Below are 7,846 nucleotides of genomic sequence, written 5' to 3' on the forward strand. Positions count from 1 at the left end.
AGCCTCTGCAGGCGGCGTGGGGTGGCGGGGGGGGGGGGGGGGGGGGGGGGGGGAAGGGGGGGAAAGAGCCTCGGAAGGCCACACGGGGGAAGACGGGGCCTTAGCAGGCCCTGTGCGGGGGGTGGGGGGGGAATCCCCCCTCGGTGGCCTGCGGAGAGGCAGGGCCTCGGCAGGCCGTGACCTGGGGGGGCGGGGCCTCGGCAGGCAGGGCGCGGGGAGGCGGGACTTCGGCAGGCAGCGCGCTGACAGCGGGGGCCTCGGCAGGCCACGTGCCAGGGAGGCGGGGCCTCAGCAGTCCCTGTGCCGGGGGGCGGGACCTCTGCAGCACGTGTCCTGGGGGGCGGGGCCTTGGCAGGCCCTCTGCCGGGGGGGCGGGGCCTTGGTAGGCTATGTGACTGGGGGGCGCGGCTTCTGCGGGCTGAGCGGGGGAGGCGGGGCCTCGGCAGGCCGTTTCCGGGGGGGGGGCGGTGCTTCGACGAGCAGCGCGCGGACAGGGGGTCCGCGGCAGGCCGCGTGTCAGGGAGGCGGAGAGGGACCAGAAGGAGGAAAGGACACCTGAGAGGATGAGACCAAAGCTGGGGACCAGTGAGGGAGGGGTGGGAACAGTGTGGTTGTGGGGGACAGAGGACAACGTGGAAGAAGCCTGGAGGGAGCAGGTGCAGGGAGGGACTGTGAGCGGCCAGAGGCCCTGGGATGGTGGCCTAGGTGGGACCCGGCCAGCAGCGGGGAGCAGAGGGTAACCACTGCAGGTAGAGCTGGGGATGGGCCAAGGGAGCTGGACACGGTGGCTTCCAGCAGTAGGCATAGAGACCAGGTGGAAGTTGTGTTCCTGACACTTTCCAGCTGGGCCGCATCAAGGGGCCACCTGCCCTCGTGGCTCCGGCCCAGCGAAGGAAAGGAAAGCATTCTCCATCACCCGAAGACGGGGCTGTGAGCTCCAAGCACACACTCTGCAGTCAGGCGGGCCTGGGAGCTTCACAGTGTCTCCTCAGTTCATGGGCGGGGGGCGGGGGGGGGTGGTGGTGGTGGCGAGGTGACAAGGCAGGCGCGCTGGGGCTCGGCGGTGGGGCGCATAGCCACTGCAGGCGGCGTGGGGTGGCGGCGGTGGGGGGGGGGCAGACTCGGCAGGAAGACGGGGCCTTAGCAGGCCCTGTAGGGTGCGAAGGGGACCCCCCTCAGTAGGCCTTGCGGGGAGGCAGGGCCTCTTCAGTCCAGGTGCCAGGGGGGCGGGGCCTCGGCAGGCTGTGTGACTGGGGGGCGCGGCTTCTTCAGGCCGACCTGGGGAAGGCGGGGCTTCAGCAGGCCGCGTGCTGAGGAGGCGGGGTCTCCGCAGGCTGTGTGACTGAGGGGCGCGGCTTCTGCGGGACTTGCGCGGACAGGGCGGGGGGGGGGGCCCCTCTGCAGGCCACGTGCCAGGTGGGCAAGGCTTCTGCAGGCCGCGGGCGGGGAGGCGGGGTTTCGGCAGGCCCTGCGCCGGGGGGGCGGGGCCTCCGCTGGCTATGTGACTGGGGGGCGCGACTTCTGGGGGCCGCGCGGGGAGGCGGGGCCTAGACAGGCCTTGTGCTGGGGGGACGGGGCCTGGGCAAGCCATGCGCGGGGAGGCGGGGTCTCGGCGGGCCGTGTGCCTGGGGGGCGGGGCCTCAGCAGGCCAAGTGCCAGGTGGGCAAGGTTTCTGCAGGCCCCGCGCGGGGAGGCGGGGCCTCGGCAAGCCATGTGCCAGGGAGGCAGGGCCTTGGCAGGCCGCGTGCCAGGGAGGAGAAGCCTCGGCAGGCCCTGTGCCGTGGGGGCGGGGCCTCGGCAGGCCGCGCGCGGGGAGGTGGTGCTTCGACAGGCCGCGCGCGGGGGGAGCGGGGCCTCGGTAGGCTATACGACTGGGGGGCGCGGCTTCTGCAGGCCGAGCCAGGGAGGCGGGGCCTCGGCAGGCCTTTTCCTGGGGGACGGGGCCTAGGCAGGCCGCGTGCGGGGAGGCGGGGCCAGGGCAGGCCTTTTCCTGGGGGGATGTGGCCTCGGCAGGCCGCGTGCCAGGGAGGCGGGACCTCGGCAGGCGTTTCCTGGGGGGCGGGGCCTCGCAGGCCGCGCGCTGACAGGGGGTCCTCGGCCGGCCTTGTGCCAGGTTGGCGGGGCTACTGCAGGCCGAGCGCGGGGGGGGGGGGGCCCTCGGCTGTCAATGTGCCCGGGGGGCGTGGCCTCGGCTGGCCGCGCGCGGGGAGGCGGGGCCTCGGCAGGCCATGTGCCAGGTTTCGGGGCCTCTGCAGGCCCTCTGCCGGGGGGCTTGGCCTCAGCAGGCTATGTGACTGGGGGGCGAGGGTTCTGCAGGCCGAGCGCGGGGGGGCGGGGCCTCGGCTGGCAATGTGCCCGGGGGGCGGGGCCTCGGCAGGCCGCGGGAGGCGGGGACACACGGCTCACACCCAATCCCAGGCACAGCCTAGTTCACAGTCCGCTGCCATCTTGAATCGCGGTGTTGCTCTTATTTCCTCAGGAACCGTTTTTTAACGGCTGGCGCAGCTGCTTCCCTAACTGGGGTCTGCAGTGCAGGCGTGGTGTCTCTGCACTGCGCCCTGCAAGCAACTGAAACCTGGCCAAGCACAAAGGAAAAGAAAAGGTAGACTTTGCTTTATTTCCCAGACTGTACTTTTATGAGCAGGGAATTGTTAATGGGCTTTATAGGTGACAGTTGAACTGCTGAGGAGAAGAAGGAGGCCTGGGGGGGGCAGAGGAGTCCAGGGCGCCAGAAGAGCCAGTGGGGAGCAGGTGGTGGTGCTGAGGGAGTGAGGGGGCGGTGGGGACGACGGAGATGAGATGTGAGGGTGGTGGTGAGGTGGGAGGATGGTGATGAGGTGGAAGGTTGGCGATGAGATGGGAGGGTGGTGGTGAGATGGGGAAGACGGAGATGAGATGAGAGGGTGGTGGTGAGATGGGGAGGATGGTGATGAGGTGGGAGGTTGGTGATGAGATGGAGGCTGGTGGTGAAGTGGGAGGTTGGTGATGAGATGGGGGGGTGGTGGTGAGGTGGAAGGATGCCAGTGATGAAGTGGGGAGGACAGCGATGAGGTGGGGTTACGGAGATGAGGTGGGAGGATGGTGGAGTTGAGCTGAGAGAGAGGGTGGTTAGGAGATCTGCGGTGAGGTGGGAGGATGGGGGTGAAGGAGGAGGGTGACGATGGGATGGTGACAGCTGTGATGAAGTGGGAGGTCGGTAATGAGGTGGGAATAAGGCGGGGTGGATGGTGATGAGGTGGGAGGACAGCTAGAGGAAGTGGAGAAGGGGCTGACTGCAGGGCCAGCAGTGAGAGGGCTGTCACACAGCACAGGAATCTTGACAGGCATCCAGCTTGAGAGGAAAGCCTTCAGGAAGGAGCGGTGTTGGGTGTCATTCAGATGGGCCCAGTTATGGTAGATTGAGGATGTTATCAGCACTACTAAATATCAAATAGACAACCTATCAGCATCTTGTACGAACCTGTAATGGAAACGAATCTGGAAAAGACTAGATATACACATGCAGGGGTATAATGGAATCACTTTTCTGCACACCTGACACACAACATTGGAAATCCACTCTACTTCAATAAAAAAGTTATTCAGGAGGGGACAGGAGCAGAGTAATAATTAGATTATTGTGGTGACAGTCGCCAACTTCCAGCCCCCTTTGGTGCTGGGCTCCTCCTTCGTGCTCTCACAGGTGCGAATGCCTCTGACCCTCTGCCCAGACGTGACTCTTGCTAGAATGTCCATGTAAGAGGGGCTGTGACTCTTTAAAAGGAATTTTTCCCAGGTGGGGTCCCCAGCGTCCCAGGCCTGGCTTGCCAAGAGTGGTCATGAGGGGCCAACTCTCACAAAAGCCCTGGGACTGAGAAGGCCTGCATCAGCTTCCACTTGGAGCCATGGAGGTGGCCAGTTACAAATGCCTTTTTAATGTTGCTCCCAACACTCTAACATATCAGGCCATTGCTTCAGGTAACTTCATCTTGAGGCCACTTTCCATTTTATTTCATATTTTCCTGAAAGGATATTGTCCTTGTCAAGCAGACAGGAGCTGACGAGGTGAGGGATCGTAACAATGTGTTATAACTTTGTAAAATTTCTCACCCAGCTCCCTCCCATCATCAACTCAAGACCTAAGATACCGGAAAAGCATCTCTTCTCTCCTCCTTTTTCTTCCTCTGGCTGGTCCTGACCAGAGGGCCCTAGTGAGAGCGGCTCCTGATAATGTCAGGATCTTCTTCGGAACCTGCAGCATAATTCATTTTCCCCGGAATGGATGTGGAGCCTCCCCGTGCTTCCAAATTGGGCTGCACCAACTCTGAGACTTCTGTGTTCCATTTTCTCAACGCTCCAATGAATTGTCAAGACAAAGCTTTTTGTCAAGATAGAGAAGCATCTTTTCCCAGGCCTGCATTTCTGGCTGGGAAACAGGAGCCCAAATCCTAAATGTGTCTATTTGGTCAGCTTACAGTCCAAACAGCGATTTTGGAAATGCGGAGTTTGCAGAGCCTGATGCCTCTCCTGCAGTTTAAATCTGCACGGTTGTCACCAGTTACAGACTATGGCAGATGGCTTGCAGTGTGTAGAGGAGGACAATGGACAAGGAGTCAAAGAGAGAAAAGAGCAGTGCATGTCCTGGTTCAGCTCCTCCAAGTTGCCATTAAAAGTGCATAATTTCACCAGACTCTAGCCTCAAACATCCATGGTCAATTAAAAGCTGTCTCCAGTCAATGGGTTGTGACACAGAGTTTCTATGTTCTAGGGACACCTTCTACCCTTTAGACAGACTGCCTTTCGCCCTGAAAAATGGCATCCAAAGCCCCACTGTCAGCTAACAAGTGTGTAACTTGCATTGGTGGCACCTTCAGGTTTCATGGCATTTCCTGTCTCTTCACCATGTATAGGCTGTGTGTTAAAACTTCCGAAATCCCCTTTTCTGTTCTCAAGGGTTCCCACACCCCAGATGATGATGGAATCCGCAATTATAATAAGCAACTTCCAAACAAAATTAAGGGCCCTGCTTTCCTTACAACCATTGCTCTTTTCCCTATAATTCTTCAAACTGGCCCAAGACATTTTAAGGCTGCTGTCTTTGGCTTCTGTGCAGAAAAGAGTGCCTCCTGGTTTCTTCATCTGCTGAAGATGGACCTAGTCCCTTCTCATTTCTTAACCTAAGCTGTGAACCTTTTGCTAATGATGATTTGTAGTCTGAGCTCTCTGGGGTTCAGAGAGAGCTCTGCAGGTGCCTGTCAAATGCTCGACCTGAGAAAGACCAAGCCAAGCTAAATCAAGCACCATGGCTTGACTCAGCTTTCCAAGTTCTGCAGCAGAACAGCAACCGCCCACCCCCACCAGGAACAGAACCTCCCATCAACAGCTTCCTCGCTCCCCCTGGGTTTCTCCCAGTAATTTTTTGAAGATTGCCCGGGGCTGCCAGCCTCATCTGCCTTTTCACTTGGCTCGTTCCTCCTCTCCCAGCTATTTGCTAAAATACAGGGCTTCCTTCCCCTCTTGTTAGAACAAAACTTGCTAGGAAGTTGACCCTAGTCTTCTGAGGCTTCCTCGTGTTGTCCCAAAGCCTGTCAGGTAATTTGTAAGTCTGTTAGTTTAAGTGGCAGAGCTAAAGGCTTTTCTCTAACCAACTGACTGGTTTCCCCTCTGCCTCTGAGCAAGCTTCATTCTAGAGTCAGAGATGTCCAGGCACAGCCTTCTGAGTACACTCTCCTCTTGACTTTGAAATCTTCACTGGGCTTTGCCTGCATCTATGCTGGACGATGAGCCTCGGCAACACACGAGGACTTCCATGCCTCACTGGTCAGCACCACTGTGCTGCTGGGCTGGAGCCTCCATCCTCCATTCCTATATCCATGCCTACTTTTCAGGCTCACTGGTGAAGAAATAGGATGAGGAAGCAGGAAAGGATCAGAGGCAAGGAGCATGGTCTCACTGACAGTCCATAAGCCTGAATATCTGAGTTTCAGCTCCTTTTATGCAGGTTGCACAGCTGAGAAACAGCCCACCCAATCCTCATTCTGTCTTCACACCACAAGGCTGGCATGGGCAGAGTGCCATCAGGAGAGAACACAGCTCCCACCATGGAGAACCCCTCTAAACTTGCTTGCACCAAAGTCTAGTTCCAACAGCATGTGTCCCGTGGAAAATGCAGCTGCGGTCAGTAACTGAGGTTCTCAGACAGCCTTGCCCTTGCATCCTAGCTCCTGGCACATGCTCCTTCCTGGTTCGCCTACCATGAAGCACGTGACCCCTCTGATGAAACACATATGTGATGACTGACATCCTGGGTTTCTGCCCATGGCAAGTAGGCCCCTGCAGTCACTGGACCACAGTTCTCCCCCACCGAAGGACCCTGCAGGCCATGGAGCACCATGGCTTACAGCAGGGTTTTGGCCCCCATCACCAATGTCATCCCACTAAGTATGTGCCAAGAAGACTCTTGATAAGCCTAAAACCTAATTTGATATGTGGAAGATCCATCTTCACATAAGACCTCAGACTGGTGACAGTTTGGTTTACAGAGAGAGGGTCACAGTCCCAGAGGAGAGATCTACCCAGCAAGGGTGCTCAATGAGGAAGACAGAGCTTTATCCCCTTATTCCTGCAGCATCCACCCTTGACCTTCATGGTTCACTTTGGTCTCAGGCTTTCTCCCAGTGTTGAAGTGAGGGTGTGGGTGTTGTCCTGTACCTCTCCTAGGTCTTAAGAGTACAGCCAACACTCAGCCTCCTCCTACACTCTGGCCCCTCAATCAGCCCGGGACACCTAATGTGGATATGACAGACATGCAGCTGCTGCGACAGCCCCTGCCAAGTGCCAACACCAGCCTTCCCAGTGAGTCCACTCAGGACCTGAGGCATTGCTCAGCTGGCTTGCTGCCACCAGCAGCACTGAGTCAGGTGGTGGTCCTTCCTCACCCAGCAGAGCCAGGCTCTCCTGGACTGTTAACATGGAATTTGGAGGGAATCTTGTGCCTCAAAGAGCATCACTCTTCTGGGGAGAGAAGAGGAATGCATGTGACAATATTAAAGCCAAGGCTGTGTGGTGAAAGTTTAATAGAACAAATATATGGCTGGCTGGCTGAGGAATAATAAAATCACTCTGATGATGAGGACTTTACTGCACTGGTTTCCAGACCCTTGTTTGCTAAATAAATATATTTACTTGGACTCCAAGCTACTGGGTGACCTTGGTCCAATGACTCCACTTCTTCCAGCCATTGTTTCTTCATTGTAAACTGAGAGGATGGGGCTCTGTGAGTGATTATTGGAGTATCCTCGTACTGGGGGAAGAAGTCTCATATTTTTGGAGCATAAATACTCTCTACCAGTTACTGGGCATGTTTTCAGTGGGTGCAGAGTTGACCCTAGTCTTGTTGCTCTGGTGCTGGTGGCAGGAAGCCATTGTTGCTGCCTTCCAGGACATTGTTGTCCGATGGGGAATGTGTGATGGGGTCTTTCTAAATCCCCTGACCAACCCCTCCCCCTGGTCAAATAAATTCCAAAACTCTTTTAAGAAACCTCTGAAGGACTGACATGAAAGTATTTGTACTGTAGATGTCCCCCAGATGATTCATTTATTGGTTGATGAATTTTATAATGTGTGATTAGATTTAGTCTAAGATCATAAGTCCTTTCTTATGAAATGTACATGCAGCTAGCACCCATGTCTGCATTATTCTCTGGGACTTGAGTAAGAATCTTGTTTGAAAGTCACTGCTATCAGGAAGCAAAGTGTTTGGGGTGTGTGCAGCCTGAGCGTGGCCAAGAGTTGAGTCCCTCTGGTTCATGCAGCTCTACCAGATAACCTGCTGTCACATAACCTACTGCGATGTTTCATCCATGTA

General features: G+C 57.2%; 1 long non-coding RNA gene across 6 annotated transcripts; it reads left to right on the forward strand.

Moving 5' to 3' along the window:
- The first annotated feature begins 326 nt into the window (after nucleotides 1–326).
- On the forward strand, nucleotides 327–7,175 carry LOC146396303 (uncharacterized). Of its 6 annotated transcripts, none has more exons than XR_014826488.1 (3): nucleotides 327–382; nucleotides 2,480–2,602; nucleotides 4,094–7,175. It is a non-coding gene; the product is annotated as an uncharacterized LOC146396303 (long non-coding RNA). The 6 variants fall into 6 exon arrangements; XR_014826486.1 differs by lacking the exon at nucleotides 327–382 and adding an exon at nucleotides 1,347–1,416; XR_014826485.1 differs by lacking the exon at nucleotides 327–382 and adding an exon at nucleotides 1,615–1,659.
- The last annotated feature ends 671 nt before the right edge of the window (nucleotides 7,176–7,846 follow it).

The sequence above is a fragment of the Sus scrofa genome, chromosome 14 (assembly GCF_054392235.1).
Source record: "Sus scrofa isolate SSC_HxYL_T2T_F1_AM1 chromosome 14, Sscrofa_HxYL_maternal_Yorkshire_Landrace_v2.0, whole genome shotgun sequence".
NCBI classification, from domain to species: Eukaryota; Metazoa; Chordata; class Mammalia; order Artiodactyla; family Suidae; genus Sus; species Sus scrofa.